At 33.6% G+C, this 23289-nt stretch overlaps 1 pseudogene; it reads right to left on the bottom strand.

The window, feature by feature from the left end:
* Positions 1–18229: 18229 nt before the first annotated feature.
* LOC129529672 (uncharacterized) lies at positions 18230–18324 on the bottom strand (annotated as a pseudogene).
* Between the last annotated feature and the right edge of the window lie 4965 nt (positions 18325–23289).

The raw sequence follows: 23289 nt of genomic DNA, 5'->3' as shown, positions 1-23289 counted from the left end.
TAACCTCTTTTCTCTCAAGTAATGTGTCAGTTTACCAAACTTTTAAAATGTATTTGCATAAAATTTAAACATTGTGTGCTTACTATCATTTTATAACCTATAGTATAATTAGTGACAGTCTTTCATTACTGGCTTTAGTATTTTTTCTCTTTTTTGTTAAGTATAGCTAGAATTTTTTCATTTTTTAATAAATTAGCTTTTTATTTTATTGATATTCCATTTTGGTGTTCTTTCAATTTTTATTGATTTTTGTTCTTATATGTATTTTATTATTTCTTTGTACCTTAGTACATTTCGACTGCAATAGAAAAATACCTTTTTGTTGTGGCTTATAAACAACATAATTTTTTAATTTATAATAATATAAACTTATAACTTATAAATTTACTTCTCATAGTTCTGGAGGCTGAGAGGTCTGAAATCAAGGTACTCAAAGATCTGATGTCTGGTGAGGGCCCATTTCCTGGTTCATAGAGGGTTCCTTCTCTCTGCATCTTCACATAATGGAAAGAGCAAGGTAGCTCTCTGGGGTCTCTTTTGTAAGAAAACTACTCATTTACTATCCTTAATGTAGTACTAATTTAGTACCCTTATAAAAGAGCCCCAGATCGCTACTTTCATGATCTAAGCATCTCCCAAAAGACCCCATCTCCTAATACCATAAGTTTGGGAGCGAGGATTTCTACATAGGAAATTCGAGGAGACACAAACATTCAGACAGCAGCATTCTGTTTTGTTTGGGTTTAATTTGCTTTAGGAATTGATTAGATTCTTATTTCTTTTCTAACATAAACACATGGCACTATTACATTTATTTAATTCTTTTTTTCTAAAAAATTTTTAATTATTATGGATACATAATAGTTGCACATATGTGTGGGGTACATATGCATACAAGCATATGACGTACAATTATCAAATCAGGATTCTGATATTCATCACCTTAACATGTATAGTTTCTTTGTGTTAATATTGTTATCTTAATAAATTGACCCCTTTATAATCAGTGAGTATATTTTCTATCACTGGTAATATATTTTGTTCTGAAATATATTTAGTTTGACATTAATATAGTAACTCTAGTTTTCTATAAATTTTTGTTTGTACTACACACACAGATACCTATGTATTTATATTTACAGTAGAATTTTAGTAGACAGAATTAGATTTCTGATTTTTCATTGATGTGTATGAATGATTTACATGTAATGTAATCTGATTATGAATAAGCTTAGGTTTAAATATACCTTCTTGCTATGTTTTCTATTTATCTTATATGCTCCTTGTTCAATTATTTATCCTTTTTTCACATTTTTTAGATTAGTTAAATATGTACTTCATTATTTTATGTTATTTCTACTATTGGTTTACTAATGTACTTCTTTTTTAGGTTCTGCTTTAAGGTTTAAAATATAAATACTTCTGTTTTAAGGTTTAAAATATAAATACTTCTACTTTAAGTTTTAAAATATAAATACTTAACTCATCACAGCCTACTTTCAAATAACAGTATATCACTTGATATGCAGTATAATACATTGCCAGTTTTTTTCTGCAGACACACATATACATCTCATAAAATTTTACTTCTGCCTTAGGAATCTTTCTTATAAATGACGATGGAGGATAGCTGACAATGAAATTCTTTAGATTTTGTTCAGTGCTGAGACAACGTTGAGATGAGCAAATTACCTCTGGTGAAAAACTTAATGAGGCACTCTCTCGGGTCACACAAGGCACAAGTCTTGCACTCTCAATGTCAAATATATAACTCTGAAAGTGAGTAGCTCTTTAGGTTTTGGGACCTAGTTGTGTCATTTATTTTACCCTAGTTCCAAACCTATTTTTAATTTTCTAAAAATAAACGAGCCCTATTTTACTTTAGTGCTTAAAATTTTCTACTTGTTATAAAATGTAGATAAAGCTGTTTTTTATTATTTAATTATTTATGATTGCTCCATTGTCTCCAAGCTTTCATAATTTCTGAAGAAAATTGCCCGTATTTGTGTGTGTTTGTGTGTATTTCTTTTGATGTGGATTATTTTTTCATCTCTGATGCCTTTTAAGATTTTTCTCTTTATCACTGATTTTCAGAAATTAGACTATAGTTTACCTTGCCATTTTGCCTTTATTTGTGATTCTAATAACATTTTGGCAATGGTTTCTTCGAATTTTTGGTTTTGTTCTTCCCTACCACATACTCACACACATACATCCACTCAGTGTTCTTCTGGGACTCCATCTCTTCTTGTATTATGCTGCTTGATATTGTCCAACACAGTGTGGTTGTTTTTTCAAATGTGTCTATGTTTTCTGTTTTGGATAGTTTATATTGTTATGTTATCAAAATCACTGGTATCTTTTCTACAATGGTTAAAGTGTTGTTAAATTTATTCATACATTTTTAATCTAATATACTTATTTTTTCTGTTTTAGGAGTCTGCTTGTTTTTATTTCTTCCATTTTTATCTTCTCATAATATACATATTTTCCCATCTTATTTGAAAAAATAAAGCATATTTTTAACACCTGAATTAACATGTTTCAACACTAATTATTATGTTCATCAAAACCAGGTATTGTGAATTCTATATTGTTATGTGATGGATTTTGTTGAATTCCTTTTGTATATTTGTATTTTGTTCTCAAACACAGTTAAATTATTTGGAATCAGTTTGATGCTTTTAGAGATTGCTATAAAATTTTCTTAGAGAAGATGTAGAGTTGCTTTAGGTTTAGGAATGAGTCAGTTCCATCACAAAAGCAGGATTCTTCCAAAGATTCTACCTAATAGCTCATATATTACCCTGTCTTCTACTTTGGTTTGTGGCAACAATAGTATTTGCAGAGCTTTCTGAGCTTTGAGAATTGTTCTTCAAACCCTTTGTGTTGGCATTTTACCCCAGGCTTCAGTTATTTTCTCTCATGTATTCACAGTTTAATATTCAATGAAGGACTCAATAATTTCCTAGGAAGGTCTGCAGACACACGGTCATCTGTATTCATTAGCGTGGGCTGCTATAACAAAATGCCATAGACTGAGCAGCTTATAAACCACAGAGATGTATTTCTCAGTCTAACCTCACATGGTGGAAGAGGGAGGGGTCTCTCTGGCACCTTTCATAAAGGCTCCACTCCCATGATCCAGTCACCTACCAAATTGCCCATTTTTTAATATTATCACCTTGGTGGTGAGAATTTTAATATACAAATTTGGGGAGGTCAATTAGACCAGAGCATAATTCTTGGCAGATAAAAGAAGCCATAAGAAAGCGGGTGTGATCAGACCAGAATGAGCCACAGGGAAGTTTTAAGATACAATAAAATATTAGGCTAGACTATTAAAGTACTCTGTCATTAGAAATTATATCTTTCAGATGAAATCTACCCAATTCTTGCTTGTACATCTTGCTAAAGTTTTAACTTTTCCATTGATTTCATTATATTTGTCATGTCTTTCCTATCAATTTAATTTTCAATTATCTTCACTTCTTATACATACTGCTATATATTATTTAATCATTCTGCCTTAAATTATTTTGTGTACAGTTATAATACTTCAGCCTAGTTTACTAGGCACTCATTACAGTTGTTCCTCTGTATTTGTGGGGTACTGGTTCTAGGAACCCTCAGACACAAAAATCTACAGATGCTCAAGACCCTTCCATAAAATGATGCATAATAGTATTTTATACACCTACATCCACACTGTCACATACTTTAAATCATCTCTAGATTTCTTATGATACCAAGTACAATGTAAATGTTATGTAGGTAGTTATAGTGTATTCTTTAGGGGATAATGACAAGGCAGAATTCCATATGTGTTCACTTTTTCATAAATGTTTTTCCAAATATTTCTGATCCATGGGTGGTTGAATCCACACATGCAGAACCTATGGATATGGAGGGTCCACTGTACTTTTTTCTATCCTCCTAACTACATATTGGTTTCTATTTTTGTCTTTTTTAAATCTTAAATTGTAGTCATACTACAAATTCGATCTTTTCTATTGTTTCATTTTTTTCTATTTCTTGAACAGTATTCTGTTTCTGTTTCAATGCATTAGTATCCACTTATTTATGTTTACCAAAATATTATACAGTCAAATAATTCAGGAAGACTTTGAAAATTTAAAGTCAACAGATTTGTATTAGCCTCAATTATATCATCTGTAATAAATCAGATTATTCTGTCATTAGGATTAAATATTAAAATCTATTTAAGACATCTTAAAGAATATTTGAAGTATTATGTATACTTAATATGGATATTTGTTTTCTTCCCTTCATTTTCTGATTTATTTTAGCCTTTTCATTTGTATTGTTTTATGTACCTTACAGTTACATAAACTCCTTAGTATCTGGAAACTTGTCTTCTTATTTTAATGTGCCATTCATCTCCTTAGCACAATTTCTTACACATATATTTCTACAAATGTTTATTAAATGAATTAGTGTCAACTACATGCATGCTTTATTCATTAAGCTGTCAAAGGATTGATCTGCTTTACAGCTTTGTCAAACTATAGAACTTTAATTATTTTGCCATATTTTAAAAATAATACATGTTTAGGTAATAATAAAATCAATATTCATACTCATAAACTAACAGATTGTAAAAGCATTGTAGGCTAACCACATACATTTTGGAAAAGAAACTGAAATTAATTCTTAAATTCTTTCAAATTCTTCATCTTATTTACTCTTTTTGTAAAGTAAATGTTTATCTTGTATTTTAGTTTTAAGCTCTTAGAATCTTCAACAATATAGTTTTTTGTACATAAAATATTTAAATCAACTTAATCTATGTACATGTTATAAACTAAGTTCAAGTAAAATTACATAAAATGCAACAATGCATTTTATTTTTCTATTCATATTTTTCTAATAAATCTTGTAAGTTTAAGTAATTATTTTAGTTAACGCTATGAAATTCTACCTAGGCAGGTTAGGTGTTAATTTCCCAATTTGTATGCAAACTGAACAATTTTCTCTGGGCTCTTCATCATTTCATCTTTCCACTTAACTTTCTCTATTTTAACCAAATAATATTTATTGTCTTTTGCCCCATTTAAACTAATGAATAAAAATTTCCCTCAGTGTAAACTCTATGTTGATGTTTCAAATAGAATATTTTATTCCCTGTGTGTTTTGAGTAGCAGCACCTTTAATGTTTTATATATTTATATTTGTACAAGGCATATTACACACCTGAAATGATCACAGTACTAATTAGCATAAAGTCAATGTTAGCCTTACACTTTACAGGTAAGTCTACAGAATACAGAAAGAAAAAATATAATGTCATATGTACTTCTTAAACAGTTGTACCAGTGGAAAAACTGATGACGCATTCATGTTTTCCTCAATATTTAGTGAGGAGAGCAAAAATGAGTAATAAGAAGGCAAGAAAAAATATCCACTGTGTCACTGTAACAGGCACTAGATGATGAGGTCATAGAATGTATTCATCTTTATTTATTCAGAAATTAGCTCCATACCTAACACATAAACACTCCCATCTCAGGTCTCAGTTCGCTTGTGCTTCTGAAACAAAATAGGTGAGACTGATAAGAACAGAAACTTGTTTCTCACAGTCCAGGAGGCTGAAAAGTTCAAAACCATGGTTCTGGCAGGTTTGGCACCAAGTGAGGTCTCAGTTTCTGCTTCTAAATTGGTAACTTGAATGCTGTGTCCTTACATTAGCTAGTTCCTTCAGCCCTTTTGTAATGCACTAATCCCATCTATGAGTACAGAGTCCTCGTGGCCTAATTACTCCTAAAGGCCTGACTTCTTAATACTATTGCATTGAGGATTAAGTTTCAAAATGGCTTTTAGAGGGGAGACAAACATTTAAGCTAAAGTATAATAATCCATAATTTTTGAATGAATGAACAAAATGTCACTTGCATTTAAATGTGAAAAAGTAGATACTTTCGGTGTCAGTTATTTTCTGTACAATTGTGATTATTCCTCATAAAAATTCAGAGCAATCATTTGGCTTTCAATTAAATTTACACATTAGTTATAAACATTTTAAATGTTAACTCTGTTTCTACCCTTCATGATATTTAATATGTATATTACTTTTACAAGAATTACTTAAATATTTTTCTTCCAATTTTCTAATTCTCTTTCCCTTGTTGAAATGAGCAAACACTCAAAATACCAAGTGACAGACAATGCATTGCTAATGTTTTACTTTGGTAAGACACTTTCATTAGTATTTCCAATAGAACTGAGATTTTTATTTTTATATATTTTTTAACCAAACCTGACTCATATTATAGATGATCTAAAGTATTAATGTAATACAAAACCATTGTATTTCTTGGCACAAAGAAAAAACGTGGGTCATGTCAAACACCTGCAATGACAGTAAAATCATGTCACAAATAGATAAGCTAATTATGTTGAAAAATGATTATGCACACACTATATAAAGCATTGTCCTTTTCCTTTGTTGGAGGGCATTTATTCATAGACATCATGTGTACTTTCTTCCCAAAGGGTAAGGTTGACCTAGAACCCTATGGACGACCCTTTATAGTTAAGCTTGCCAACTACTTGTCAGAAATGATTAGTGAGAAACGTAGGAAAGAAAATTTCCCCTGTTGATAACAGGGGGCAAATAGAAGATGCCCTGAAGTTGTCATAAGGAATCACATTTTTTCAATAAGAATATTTTTATTTGATAATATCTAATATCACAGATCAACCTTTATTTATACATATTCTAGACATGTGTTGAACTTGACAGGTTTTGGTAATAGAAAATTCTGTGGCAACTTACAAAAGAGTATGTGTGCATTGTAATCATTTTTATTATAAATAATAACTGTGTCTTTTTTTGATAAAATGAAGATATAATAAATCCTGATTTCCCCTCAATCATATCTTTTAAAAACTGAGTTTATGTGTCTTTGGATTTATAGTAATCACAAACTCACATTTTATGTTAAAATACTCATTAAAATGCGATAATTTATTACAACTTTATTTTGGGTTATATTCTGAATGTCTTACAACATGAAAGCTAAAGAATGCTATACATTTTTTGAAACAGATTTATATAAGCCTCACAGTCTGTATTATGAAATTATTAATGGTAGAGTAACATTTTGATCTACTAGATTCATAAAATTAGTGAGAATTCTTCAGCTGTTATTTTGAATCCTCTCTTTATATCTCTTAATAATACAGATAACACAGATTTGAGCTACAGGAAAATGTAATATGCATTGTGTTTGAACAAAGTGTCTATAATTTTGGATGTACATCAACCTATACTGTATCCCTATGTTGTGTAAGACTGAATATCCTAGATCATATTGGATTATTACAGTCAATAATATTTTACATTAAACATCAAAAAACAATATGGCATTCATTTACAACCCAGAAAAATGAGTAACTCCCAGGAGAAATTTAGTTTTCATTGCTCCTTATGCTAACAACTTTAAAGTTCAAATGCTAACTTTCTATCTCCATTTTATTTAGAATGTATAATAAATCTTTCACGAAAAAAAGATGAATTTCTATTTTTTTTTTGAGATGGAGTCTCTCTCTGTCGCCCATGCTGGAGTCCTGTGGCGCGATCTCGGCTCACTGCAAGCTCCACCTCGTGGGTTCACACCATTCTCCTGCCTCAGCCTCCCGAGTAGCTGGGACTACAGGCACCCGACACCACCACGCGCGGCTAATTTTTTTTGCATTTTTGGTAGAGGCGGGGTTTCACCGTGTTAGCCAGGATAGTCTAAATTTCCTGACCTCGTGATCTGCCCGCCTTGGCCTCCCAAAGTGCTGGGATTACAGGCATGAGCCACCACTCCCGGCCTCTATTTTTGAAAGTTACCTTTCGTCATTTTTTTACCTGCAGTAGTGTGGATTAGAAACCTGGCTCAGTCCTACCACTAAAATAATTCTTAAAAGTTGGATGAAACATTAAAAAAATCTTGCTTTAGTGTCACAAGGATCAGGCAAGAAGACAACAATTTTATGAAAATTAAGGTTTTACCTTGAGAGCATTCTCTGGTCCTGATAAGGATGAGGCCATGTTTCTTGGGACTGTAAACAGCATGGGACCAGAGACAAAGCTCAAAGTCCAGCCAAATTGGAAGTGTAGTAAGAGAACACTCTTACACTATTGGTGGGAGTGTAAATTAGTTCAACCATTGTGGAAGACAGTATGGTGATTCCTCAAGGATCTAGAACTAGAAATACCATTTGAGCCAGCAATCTTATTACTGGGTATATACTCAAAGGATTATAAATTATTCTACTCTAAAGACACAGGCACACGTATGTTTATTTCAGCACTATTTACAATAGCAAAGACTTGGAACCAACCCAAAAGTCCATCAATGATAGACTGGATAAAGAAAATGTGGCACATATACACCATGGAATACTATGCAGCCATAAAAAAGGATGAGTTTGTGTCCTTTGCAGGGATATGGATGAAGCTGGAAGCCATCACTCTCAGCAGACTAACACAGGAAAACCAAACACCACATGTTTTCATAAGTGGGAGTTGAACAATGAGAACACATGGTCACAGGGAGGGGATCATCAGGGAGGGGCTGTAGGGGGTGGGGGCCTAGGGGAAGGATAACATTAGGAGAAATACCTAATGTAGGTGACGAGTTGAAGGGTGAAGCAAACCACCATGGCACATGTATACCTATGTAACAAAACTGCAGGTTCTGCACATGGACACAGGGAGAGGAACATTACACACCGGGACCTGTTGGGGGTGGAGGGCAAGGGGAGGGAGAGCATTAAGACAAATACCTGCATGTGGGGCTTAAAACCTAGATGATGGGTTGATAGGTGCAGGAAACAACCATGGCACATGTATACCTATGTAACAAACCTGTACGTTCTGCACATGTATTCCAGGACGTAAAGTGAAATATATAAAAAAAAAGAATGCCCTTTTCTGGGGTTCTCACTAATATGACCTGTGTAACTTGAAAATCCTCAAGACAGAAATTTAAAGTGATCTCATTCTGTTTATAACCCTGGGCCCTTGGTACAAACAAATTTATATAATCCTTTTGGGAACCCTATTTCAATTCTATCCTAAAATTATTTGCATAAATATACTTCCATTAGTTAGGAATTGACAGTAAAACAAAGCAAAACACACAGAGAAAGATGGTGCATGAAAAGAATATAGGAGGAAAACAGGGAGATAAAAGAATCACATGAAGAAAGACTCCAGATACTGGAATTACAAGAATGTATAACAAACAAGTTTGAATTAAGTAAGAATTAAAATGAATGATTTAAAAGTTTAATTCAAACAATAGTAAACACACAACTGACACATTCATAATATATTAGAGATAGCTAAAGTGAGAATAACCACATAACGTAAAACATAGTTAAATTCACTTTGACTATTAAGAGATGTATAAAAATGAACAATAAAGAGAAAGGATTCAGTGATATGAAAGACAGAATGAAAATGACTATCATATATTAAACTGGAGTCTAATATATTCATTAGTGAGATTTACTGACATCCCTAATGAAAGACATCAAATTATCAGATTCAGGAGAAATAAGACATTACACTCAAGATACATAAGATGAATTCATTCCTCAGCACACCTAAGTTTTTATCATAACCTGTACCTTCAATCATCTTCATTCTTCCTGACCTGATCTATTTTTCTCATCGTATTTACTACCTTCAAACATATGGTACACATCCTATTTACTTTGGGTATCTTATATTACAATATAATCTCAAAACAGATTTTGTTGATTTTATTTACAAGATGTAACCAAAGGGCCTAGATTATCTTTATAGCATAGTATATGTTCAAAATTTATTACCAAATAAATATAAAGTACATTTATGAAAGGTGAAGGAGAATATAAAACAGAGGGAAGATCTTCAGAACTACCACAACAAAATGACACATAACTTAAATGTCAAAATACCAACACTGACTTCTTATCAACAGCAATAAATGTAGGAAAAAATTTGGAAAATATCCTCAATGAGTTTAGACACACTTCTATACATTAGAGGTTTATAAAACACAAAGACTACTTTTATAAATGAGTCAAAATAATGACATTTTAGACAAAGAATAACAGAAAATTTATCATCCGAAAGCACCTTCCAAAGAAATATCAAAAGACAAATTTCAAACAAAGGAAAATGATCACAGATAAAAGATTTGGGATAAAATAAATAATAATGAGAACAATAGAATATATATGGGAGGTATAAAAAAGAAAATAAAATTTACTTCAATACAAAATTGAAATGTGTGAAGATGTTTTGGTGGGGGTCTCCATTGTTCTTCAGCTTTGATTATTTATTTAAAAAACTCTCAGAACTCAGAGAAGCAATTATACTCATGTTTACAGTTTATTAAAACAAAAGGATGCAGAGTCATATCACCAAAGGAAAAAGATTCTTAGGGCAAAGTCCAGGAGACTCCAGGCACAAACTTACAAGTGTCCATCACAGCAGAATCACATGCAGATACACTTCAATCTCCCAGTAATGCTGCATACAACCACATGTGAATTCTTGGCAATTAGAGCAGCTTATTTATTCTTTGATGTCCCAGGTTTTTATTGGTGGTTAATCACATAGGCATGCAATGCCCACGTGGCAAAACTTAGCAAATTCAGCTTCCTTTCCATGATCCCTCTAGAACAAAACCAGGCATTCAGCATAAATCATATCTTAGAATAAATGTATCTGGTTAAATTGATACCACATGGTTCAAATAAATACAGCATGGCTCAGGGCCTCAGGCATATAAAGTCAGTCATTCACCATAAACGCAAGGCCTCAGATATACAAAAACACTTTTCACGGTAAGACTATTTCCAGAACTCAGAGGCTAGCTAGTCCTAAAAACAAACCTTACCTTTGAATGTGCAGGGTTGAAGAAACCCTGGCCTGCTGAGTTAACACATTCTTGCCTAATCCATATTTATTGTCCCTGGTCTAATCTCTCCTGTAGCAAAACAATCATATTTTTCTGAGCATCTACATTGAATATGGCATTTATATGACAGTAACAACAGTAATATTAACATGAATATACCTAGAATTTTATGGACACAGTGTAGGGTAAAGATTGATTTTTAAAAATTACTAATGCATCCTACAAGGCCATTACATACAATTTAATATTTTGTACAAATGAAATTACTCATTTCTCCTCTCAATCTGCTTTTATTTTTACTTTTTGATAAATCTGTGCAGAACCATTTAGCATTGAAATTAGATAATGGTTAGCTAAATTCTGTTTTCTCAGGCCATTTATTATTCACCCAGATTACATTCTGAAGAGGCTTTAACTCAATGTCTTAATACATTTCATTATCAATACAAGCATTATATAACTTCTCTACATAAGATAGTTGAATCTTACCAATAATGCTAGTGTAATGTCATATTGCAGCATGATCATGTTACAATTCAGTTTTATTACAGAAAAAGTTATTAAGAATGATAGAGCTATTTGTTACAGCTACTCAACATAATTGGTTCTTGTCTTTATGCCATATAATATTATAAATAAGTGTTATTACTACTCACCATGATTTGATTATTTCTGGGTTTCTAATGGGTTGTGGACTTAGCCAGTCACCCTGTCTCAGTTCACAGGCCCTAATTGACAATGGTCTCTACTATATGCTGTCATACACCAGGATACACTCCCTTCCTATAGACAAGACACAAGAATAAGAATAGTTTATATCTCTGTTACCTGCACTACAGGATGTCTTATCCTTATCTATTCTTGGGGCAATGGTAATAACAATGAATTAATATAAATTATGAGTGACCTCAGAGATGGGGTCCCTAAGATTATATAAATATGTCCTTCTGCATCTAAGAAGAACCATTGACCTATGGTTATTTAGGCCTCCATCTGCGTTAAAGTGATAAAGTGATGCTGTTGAGTCATAATACAAGCTCATTACCAGTGTTGGGTCCTAGCATTATCCATCATTAATTGTTGAGTCTACCTTACCAAGTTCACTAAAACTTCATCATTTTTTCCAGGTTGAATCCCGTCCCTTCCTCTCTCATAGATGAGAATTCCCTCTAATCTATTTATTTTAGTTAATAAATCTTCTTTCCTTAAAAGCCATTCATGATTAAAAATGAATTCAGCTTTTCTCACAATGCCTACATCAGCATCTATCTCCCTGAAGGTTTTTTTCTGTTTGTAGGCCAATGCTTAACCCAAGAGGGTTGTTGTCATTGTATACTAGATTTAACTGGAATGAGGAACCATGTTTTACACTCCAGACTGTTTGGTTCTCAGTATGAGGATAAAAATAAGAAAAAACAAAACAACAAACAAACAACAACAAAAAACAAGAGTTCTCTACAATTTTCAAGAAACAGAAGAGGAAGAAATGCTTCTCAATTCATTTTATGAAGCAAGCATGACACTTAAACAGAAGAAGACAAAGATGATTAAAAAAAAGAAAAGGAAAACAAACGAACAAACAAAACTTTAGACCAACATAACCTAGATGCAAATCTACAAATATACCCTAGATGCAAAATCCTCAACAACTTGAATACCACACTATGTAAAAAGTGACACATGACCAAGCCATGTTTATTCAAGAAGTGCAAGACAGTTGCAATATTTAAAAAAATCTAATAATATAGTTCATCATATTAATATTCTAAAATAGGAAAATGCACGATCAGTTCAATAAATGCAGGGGAAAAAGACACTATTCAACAGTTACTTGTGATAAAAATTCAGCAAACCAGAAATAGCAGAAAATTCCTTCATCTTGATAAAGAGCATACAAAAAATCCATCATATTTAGCTGTGAAACACTGAATGTTTTCCACATGTATGCTCAGGAATAAAGCAAAGATGTTTGCTTTTATCACTCTTTTTCAACATAATACTTAGAGTTCTATCCAGTGTGTAAGGAAAAAAAGGAAGAATAAAATAAATGCAGACTGGAAAGAAATAAATAAAACTGTTCCTATTTGTAAATAATATGATTATATATGTAGAAATTTATACAGCATTTAGGAGAGAGAAGGAATGTAGAAAAGGGAGAGGAAGGGGGAGGCAAAAACAAAGGGGAAGGAGAAAGTAACAGAACAGTGGAAGGAGAAGCAGTGTCTCATAAAATTAAGAAGGATTTAGCAAGATTAGGACAAAAGGTAAAAACAGGTTTCCTGATATTTTTAATTGCATTTTAATAGCTTTCCAAACATAAATATTTCTCAGGTAGTTGAATGCTTTGGTCAATTTCGAGAGTGATGGAAGGCTGTTTTAATGAATTTCTAGTGGCCTTTTTTGTAGAGGATTTGCTGGTCTTTTCAAGTGACCATAGTCCACATTGATGGGTTGATTGAATATGGAAACCATCTTGAACTCCCAAGATAAACGCCAATTAGTAATGATATATTTTACAAACACACGAGCATGCACACACATTCTCACACAGACATGAGAGGATTTCATTGGATAATATTTTGCTGAAGTTTTTGAAATCTAAATACATATTTGTCTACAGGACATTTTCTTGTAATTTTTTTTATGGTTTTGGTATGGGGATAATGGTAGACTCATAAAACATGTTGAAAAGTGTTTCCTCTTATTATTTTGAAATATGACCCATCAATACCTAATTTATTGAGAGTTTTTAGCATGAAGGGTTTTTGAATTTTGTCAAAGGCTTTTTCTGCATCTATTGAGATAATCATGTGGTTTTTGTCTTTGGCTCTGTTTATATGCTGGATTACATTTATTGATTTGCATATATTGAACCAGCCTTGCATCCCAGGGATGAAGCCCACTTGATCATGGTGAATAAGCTTTCTGATGTGCTGCTGGATTCGTTTTGCCAGTATTTTATTGAGGATTTTTGCATCAATGTTCATCAAGGATATTGGTCTAAAATTCTCTTTTTCTTGTTGTGTCTCTGCCTGGCTTTGGTATCAGAATGATGCTGGCCTCATAAAAAGAGTTAGGGAGGATACCCTCTTTTTCTATTGATTGGAATAGTTTCAGAAGGAATGGTACCAGTTCCGCCTTGTACCAAATGCTCATCATCAATGGCCATCAGAGAAATGCAAATCAAAACCACAATGAGATACCATCTCACACCAGTTAGAATGGCAATCATTAAAAAGTCAGGAAACAACAGGTGCTGGAGAGGATATGGAGAAATAGGAACACTTTTGCACTGTTGGTGGGACTGTAAACTAGTTCAACCATTGTGGAAGTCAGTGTGGTGATTCCTCAGGGATCTAGAACTGGAAATACCATTTGACCCAGCCATCCCATTACTGGGTATATACCCAAAGGACTATAAATCATGCTTCTATAAAGACACATGCACACGTATGTTTATTGTGGCATTATTCACAATAGAAAAGACTTGGAACCAACCCAAATGTCCAACAATGATAGACTGGATTAAGAAAATGTGGCACATATACACCATGGAATACTATGCAGCCATAAAAAATGATGAGTTCATGTCCTTTGTAGGGACATGGATGAAATTGGAAATCATCATTCTCAGTAAACTATTGCAAGAACAAACAAGCAAACACCGCATATTCTCACTCAGAGGTGGGAATTGAACAATGAGATCACATGGACACAGGAAGGGGAATATCACACTCTGGGGACTGTTGTGGGGTGGGGGGAGGGGGGAGGGATAGCAGTGGGAGATATACCTAATGCTAGATGATGAGTTAGTGGGTGCAGCGCACCAGCATGGCACATGTATACATATGTAACTAACCTGCACAACGTGCACATGTACCCTAAAACTTAAAGTATAATAAAAAAAAATACAAAGCAACCTCTTATTTAAAAAAAAAGAAAAGTGTTTCCTCTTTTTTATTTCTTAAACTTTTGTGTAATGTATAAATTATGTCTCCTTAAATATTAGTAAAATTAGTTCGTTTATCTAGGTGGGTATTAATAAATTTAAAACATATATAGAGGGATGTGCATGTTATTGCTTTCTTTTTGAGTTTGCCTTAGTTTGTATCTTTTGAGGGATTTATACACTTAATCTAAGTTAACTAATTTACATTTATAAATTTCATCATGGTATTCATTTTGTTATCCTTAAACTGTTGTAGGACAGTGGAAATGTTACTTCTATCATTCTTTTTTTTTGTTTATTTGTTTTGAGACAGAGTCCCGTTCTGTCACCCGGGCTTGAGTGCAGTGGCCTGATCTCTACTCACTGCAAATTCCACCTCTCAGCTTCAAGTAATTCTTGTGCCTCAGCCTCCCGAGTAGCTGGGAATACAGGCATGCGCCATCACGCTCGGCTAATTTTTGTATTTTTAGTAGAGACAGGGTTTCACTATGTTGGCCAGGCTGGTCTGGAACTCCTGACCTCAAACGATCCACCTGCCTTGGCCTCCCAAAGTGCTGGGATTACAGGCATGAGCCACCACCCCCAGCCACTTCTATCATTCTTAAAATTTGTAAATTATTTATTTCCTATTATTTTATCCTTAGTCTGGCCAGAGATGTAACAATTTTATTGATCCCTTCAAAGATCTAAATTTAGCTTAATTTACTTAGCTATATAATTTTTCTCCGTTTAATGTTGTTTATTTCTTCATTAACCTTTATTATTTTCTTCTTTCTGATTGCTTCAGAATTAATTTGTTCTCATTTTTATAATAACAAGTTGGAAGCTTTCATCATAGTTTCAAGGTAATTTTTCTTTTCTAATGCAAGCTCTTAATGGGATAGATTTTTCCCTAAACACAGAAATTTCCACATTTTGATATGTTATACTTTTTAAAATTTCTCTTACTTTTGGCTAGGTTCATGTTTAAATATACATATGTGCAAGAATATTTTCCCTTGATTTATATGGCTTTAGAGGTTAAAAAAAGGCAAAAAAATTATTTTGGAAATTTCTAGGAGACTTAGTTCACCATCGTTGTTACATAATTGTGCATATGTTGCAAGTAATGTATTAAGAAAAGTATTTATATCTGTATACATGTTGGTCCTTAATGATGAAATTAATGCACTGCTGTCTAACTATAATAATTTCCTCATAATCACACTAGTTTTCCTTTGGTGCCACAAGAAGATGAATCTCACTTTAGTGTGACCAAGCAAAATGAGGTACAAAAACAGTCCAATCAATGTGAAAATATCTCAAAGTCATATGAATTTTAAAAATATTTTATATGTAAATTAAATTAGAAATTAAATATATATAATATATTTTATTTCAGAAATATTTGCTTGCCTTTTGGAACTCAAAGTTCAAAACCTTCTATTGTCATCTTTAAATAACTAATTTTTAAGTTAATTTCTACTTGGTTCTATGAAAATACTACCACACAATGTGGAGATAAAGAAAACATTTACAGAAAAATTGTCCATATGGACACATTTTAAACAGATGATGTAATTAGCATAACAGCCACCAAACTGGTAAATAAACAGTTTTGTTGATTTTCTGCTTAATCAGCATCTATTCAGAATTCTGTAATATTGTTTAGTAAAACAGTTTATTTCCATCCATAAATGTATTTTATAAATTTATGCCCAGTAAACTTCCAGGTAAACCGTCAAAATATTAACTGTTTTCTACAAGTGATGGTCTTTTTTTTTTAAGCTGCTTTCTATAGTGAATTGATGAGAGTGAATGAAGATTAAAATGCTTATTCTGTAATAAAAACCAATGCCGGCATGCTGATATATAATCTCCATAGATCAAAAAATATTCATGCCTTATTCTCAGATTTTTAATAGTGGCTCTAAGCAGTCTTAAAATTTATTATTTAGACACATTATCCTATATTTTAAAAATATTTTCTTAGTATACTGTGGATGTTATACAAGTCATATAATGGATAGAGAATTTCTTACGTAAATTTACAATATAATTTTTTAAATAAAACTTTTGTGAAATTATTTTCAAATCTTATAAATGTTAATGAGTTTTGTTATATTGGTTCCAATATTTCTCATATATGGAAAATGTCATTTTCCCTGGGAATTAATATTTGGAGCTGGTGTTTAAGAAAAACCATGTTTGATGTTGGAAAATGCTATGTCCGGTATAACTATAGATGTTTGGAAAGCAGCTCAGTTATGCTAAAGATAAAGAAAGGAGAGAAAAATGACAGAAGGGGAGGTTTGAACAAAACAAAATAATACCTGAAAATGTTGAATGGATATGTAATATTTGTGAATGTTTGTGTTCTCTATTTCACCATTATGTAAACATTTATATTTTCAAAGGGAGACAATAATTATATTTTGAAATCATTTTATTTTTTTATACAGTGCTGTATTTTTTCTTTTCAATTTCAATCTGGTGAGCAAACAAAATCAGTCAGATTATTTTACATAATTAGGTTTCCTTTTTGAGATTTGTTGAAACTCTTTATCCTTTATGTATGTATTTCAAGTAGTATAAAAAAAGAATTGTAAAATGATTAGATATACATAAAAGTATTGCAGATTATGTTTTTCATATTTTCTTTCTTTTAATGTATTTTGCAGATATAGCCATTCCAGATTATGATTTCACAAACTAAGATGATTCTCAGTAGGGAAACGTTACTGCATGTCGTTTTCATCAAAGGGAGCTTAGTTTATTTGCCTGTCTGAATATTGACATTATATTACTAATTTACACATTGGGGAAAGGGTCAAGAGAACTCCAAATTTTTGTTGACTTGATATTAACCTGAAAGGGGAATGTTAATAACTGACAAAATATATCCACAGTAGTTAGACATCAAGTTGTGTTTATTTTTTTAATCTACTGCATATTATTGAATTATTTAGATAGATAGATGATGATAGACAGACAGATAGATAGATAGATAGATAGATAGATAGATAGATAGATAGATACATTTATTAGATGTACAGGAAATAGAATTCACTGGTGGGCATGTGTAAAGAGGGGGCAGCTCTTCTCTAATGCAGTGCTAGCTGCTTGTCCAGATTAAACTTAGTAAAATCGCACGTCTTTGAGATGTGGCTTTTTGGGCATTCACTGAACTTGAATTTGGCCCTAAATAAGGCCTCAATCACATGCTCCAGGGTTTGCAGCTTGGTATGGATGAACATGGCCAATGTGAACTCTGACCTCTGGGTCCTGAGGCTTTCCAAAGGCATACTACATCCGGTCTTAAACCTAGACTAGGGAAAGCACTAGATCCAAGACATAAATGTCCAATGGCAAAGGCTGTTGTACACAAGGAACAGGCTGCTGTACACTACCTAGGATGCTGCTGTTTGCAGCCCTTGCACACCAGGCCCCATGTGGCTTAATTGATTGTAGAAATTATTTTTTATATTAAGTTTTTGGGGATTCGTATCTTTTATTCAAGATAGCTAAATGTAATTTATATTAGACCATATACAGTAAGTTGTAAATTATAGAAGTTGTGCATATCAAAATCATATTCAGTGGGCAATATGGCCTTTAATATAATGAAGTTTATTGATAAAAATTAAAATAAAATAATGTGGTTTTGTAATGCTCTTGTATGTTAACTAAAACAAATTAATAAAACCTATTGAAACCTATAATCATTTAGACTATCTACTTACACTTTAGGAGGCCAAGGTGGGCAGATCACCTGAGGTCAGGAGTTCAAGATGAGGCTGGCCAACATAATGACATCCCACCTTTACTAAAAACACAAAAATTAAACAGGCGTGGTGGTGCATGCCTGTAATTTCAGCTACTCAGGAGACTGAGGCAGGGAGAACTGCTTGAACTTGGGAAGGGGAGGTTACAGTGAGCCAAGACTGGGCCACTGAACTCCAACCTGGGCGACAGAGGGAGACTCCATCTCAAAAACAAACAAACAAACAAACAAAAACACAACAAAAAAACTATCTACTTAAATACCATTCTATTAAAATAAATATTTTTCTGTGATCTTAGGTTTGTTTTGTTTCAATAATATAAATAGTGTATTGCTTGTCTCAAAGTGTTAAATGGAAGCATATTTTATGGCATTGCTGAAATATCTACCAACTTTTCTTACTCTAAGTTATGCAATGGTGCATTGATTAATGCATTGGAACTTGTTAAGCAGTTTGCATGTCTGAAAAATCAAGGTTCAGAGGTACGTAGGTTAAATCCGGCAATCAAATATCAGAGAGATATTTCAGAATATTATTTTTGTATACCAGAAAACACTTTTCAAAAAAAAAAAAGTAAGGTCATTAGGAAGGCATTGTAAAGTTAATCTTTTCCAGCAAAGGTATTACATTTATTTTTCTGGAGTTCTTTAGTTATAAAATGTAGAATGTAGTTATAGGATCTAGTCAGCGTTAAATTGATTGAAAAAATGAAAAACACTGTTTCATTTTTAAATAGATTAACAATTAAGCAAGTTGTTTATGTTGTCCCACTGATATACTAGAATATGCTACATTCTTTTGGGCATCTTTTAGACCATAGGGCTAAAATTTTGAGAATGACAGAGAGACAATTAGGAGCTCAGCACAAAGCAAAATGTTATGAATCAGGAAAATAAATAGAACAGAGATCAAAATTAGGTAGATGCAGAATTGGAATGATACTGAAAACAAGAGATGGAACTGCAGAAAATACTATGGCAGATCATTCATTCCTTTGAATGGTGAAAGTAGTTAATACAATGGCTGACAATTGAAATGAAAAACCAGACCTAGATGAAAAAATGCAAACCAGAAAACTTACCTAGTCCTATTATTTTACTCAATTGTGGGAAATACATGAAAAAAAGTTGTTCGTTATGAATCCTTTTTTCTAATATGGGAAGAAGGCACCACTAAACCTTTCTCATTTTTTTACTCAAATGTTTGTGTTTTCTCATAGAACTTATAATTTTAATTTTTTTTCAATATATGTTTCCCATACAGTCTAGTTAGATTCATAGTTTCAATGTTTCATGTGATATATTTGCTCCCTATGGAATAGAACATAACATTAATCTTTAGATGTGTCAATAGAGAGATTTGTATATATCCACATAAATCTACAGTTGCAACTAGAAAAATTATCCTGTGAAAATTTTGTGATATGAATGTCTTTCAACTTTTTAAAAAGTAAAGAGAAAATGATGAACAAATATGAGTTGGAAATCAGAATGAACAAATCATGAAAATGTAGTGTACCCCTTAAAAAATTTTGAAAATTAAGAGAAATCAGTAAAACAGCTGTATTATCATTTACAAAAATGTTTCTCTACCTATAGAACAAACAATTACTTTGTCCTCTAATTTCCAAATAACTTACAGAACATTTATTTCCTACTGTCACTGGAATGGCAGGCTGGCAGGCTGAGTTGGTAGCCCAATTGGTTCCTCACATCAAAAGATTCCCTTTATTATTTCCTTATTTTCTCTTTATTATTTCCTCATTTTCTCTTTAATTCTGGCACTCCTTCATGATTGAACTTGCAGATGTTCTTTTGTCTACTAATTTTCAAGTAAGCCTGTGCTCTCTATAACTTTCAGTCTCAATGTCCTTCTACCATCAGCCTTTTGTCTAAACATTCTTATTCTGGTTTGTTTCCTTGAACTCTTGACATCAATCTCTGTTCCTTCAATATTCTGTTTCTTCTACTGGAAGCACTCTTTCCCAGATTTCACCCACTTTACTCTTCTCAATCTCTGTGTCTGAGTTAAATACTTCCTTAAGTTTCTATGTAGGATTGTCTGTCCATCTATAATTTTTCTATATCTCTCACGTTAACATACTTATATCCTTTACTGAAAAATGTCTCCTTTAAAAAAAATCAATGTGTTTGTTTACTTTCTTAAAATGCCCTCTTAAACTGCAAGGTCAAAGAAATAAGTATGATATTTGGATATTAATATCTACCACTTAATACAGAAACTATTCTAGCACTTGTATAGGTAGTATAAGACATAATTTTAGAACTCTAAAATAAAAACTCATAAACTGAAGTTAAATATCCATTTCCCACTGCTATCTCCTTTTCCTTTTAACACATTGATATCATTTGGGTCTGTGTCCCCACCCAAATCTCATGTCAAACTGTAAGTCCCACTGTTGGAGGTGGGGCCTGTTGGGAGGCAATTGGATCATCGGGCAGTTTCTCTTAAATGGTTTAGCCCCATCTCCTTGGTGCTGTTCTTGTGATAGTGAGTGAGTTATTGTGAGTCTGGTTGTTAAAAGTGTATAGCACCTCCCCACTTCTCACTCTTCTTCCTGTTTCCAGCCATGTGAAGTGCTGGCTCCCCCTTCACCTTCTGCCACGATTGTAAGCTTACTGAGGCCCCCGCAGAAGCCCAGCAGATGCATCATGCTTTCTGTGTAACGTGCAGAACCATGAGCCAATTAAACTGCTTTTCTTTATAAATTACCCAGTCTCAGGTATTTATTTAGAGCAATGTAAGAAAGGACTAATATAGAAAATTGGTAGAGGAATATGATATTGTTGTAAACATACCGGAAAATGTGAAAGTGGCTTTGAAACTGGATAGTGGGCAGAGATTGGAAGGGTTTGGAGAGATCAGAAGAAGACAGGAAGATGAGGGCAAGTTTTGAACTTACTAGAGTCTTGTTACATTGTTGTGACCAAGCTACTGATAGAGACACACAATGAAGTCCAGGCTGAGGAGGTCTCAGATGGAGATAAGGAACTTAATGGGAACTGGAGCAAAGGTCACTTTAGTTAGGCATTAGCAAAAAGGTTGGCTGCACTGTGCGCCTGCCCTAGGGATCTGTGGAATTTTGAACTTGAGAGTATCTCAAGTTCTGGTGGGTATCTGGTGGAAAAAATTTCTAAACAGCAAAGCATTCAGGAGGTAATCTCACTACTTCTAACAAACTATTTTGATGTGTGTAAGCAAAGAAATGACCTCAAACTGAAACTTATATTTAGAAGGGAAACAGAGTGTAGAAACTTGAAAAATTTGCAGCCTGGCCATGTGGTAGAACAAAAAGCCCATTTTCAGGAGAAAAATTCAAGCAAGCTGCAGAAACTTGATTAACTAAAAGGAAGGCAAATGCTGATAGCCAAGAAAATGAGGGATACCCTCCAGGGCATTTCAGAGACCTTTGTGGCAGCTCCTCCCATCACAGGCTCAGAGGATAACGAAGGAAGAATGGTTTCATGGCCCAGGCCTAGGGCCCCACTGCCCTATGCAGCCTTGGGACACGACTACATGCATCTCATCTGTTGCAGCTCTAGCCATGGCTCCAAGTGGCCCAGGTACAGCTCAGGATGCTGCTCCAGAGGGTTCAAGCCATGTCTTGATGCCTTCCATGTGGCATTAAGCCTGAGGGTGCACAGAGTACAAGAGTTGAGGCTAGATTTCAGAGAATGTATGAACAAACCTAGATGTACAGTCAGAAATCTGCTGCAGGGTCAGAGCCCTGATGGAGAATCTCTACGAGGGCACTGAAGAGGGGAAAGGTGGGGTTGGAGCCACCACACAGTGTCCCTACTGGACCACTATCTAGGGGAGCTATGAGAAGAGGGACACTATCTTTCGGACCCCAGAATGGTAGATCCACCAGCACTTGTACCGTGTGCCTGGAAATGGTGCAAGCACTCAACACCAGCCCTTGAGAGCAGCTGTAGGAGCTGAACCCTGCAAAGTCACAGGAGTGGAGCAGCACAAGGCTTTGGGAGCTCACCCCTTGCAGTGGTATGCCCTGGATGGCGTCAAAGGAGATTGTTAAGCTTTAAGACTTAATAACTTTCCTACTGGGTTTCAGACTTGCATGGGGCCTGTAGCCCCTTACTTTTGGCCAATTTCTCCCTTTTGAAATGGTAGTATTTACCCAATCCCTATACCCCCATTATACATTATATCTTGGGAGTTTTTTTTTTTTTTTTTAATCTTACAGGGTCTTAGGCAGAAGGGGCTTGCCTCATCTCAGATAAGACTTTAGACTTTGGATGTTTGAGTTAATGCTGAAGTGAGTTAAGACTTTGGGGGACTGATGGGAAGGCATGATTATATTTTGCAAACTGAGAAAAACATAACATTTGGGAGGGACTAGGGCAAAATAATATGGTTTGGATCCATGTCCCCAATCAAATCTCATGTCAAATTGTAATCCCCAGTGTTGGAGGTGGGGCCTAATGGGAAGTTATTGGATTGTGGAGTGGTTTCTTTTTAATGGTTTGATACCATTTCCTTGGTGCTATTCTTATGATAGTGAGTGAGTGAGTTATTGTGAAATCTGGTTGTTAAAAGGGTGTAGCACCTCCCCACCTCTCACTTTTCTTCCTGCTCCCAGCTATAGGAAGCACCGGCTCCCTCTTCATTT

The sequence above is a fragment of the Gorilla gorilla genome, chromosome 23 (assembly GCF_029281585.2).
Source record: "Gorilla gorilla gorilla isolate KB3781 chromosome 23, NHGRI_mGorGor1-v2.1_pri, whole genome shotgun sequence".
In the NCBI taxonomy this organism is placed as follows: domain Eukaryota; kingdom Metazoa; phylum Chordata; class Mammalia; order Primates; family Hominidae; genus Gorilla; species Gorilla gorilla.
Note: the sequence above shows the minus strand (reverse complement) of the source record. Positions and strands in the feature narration are given on the sequence as shown.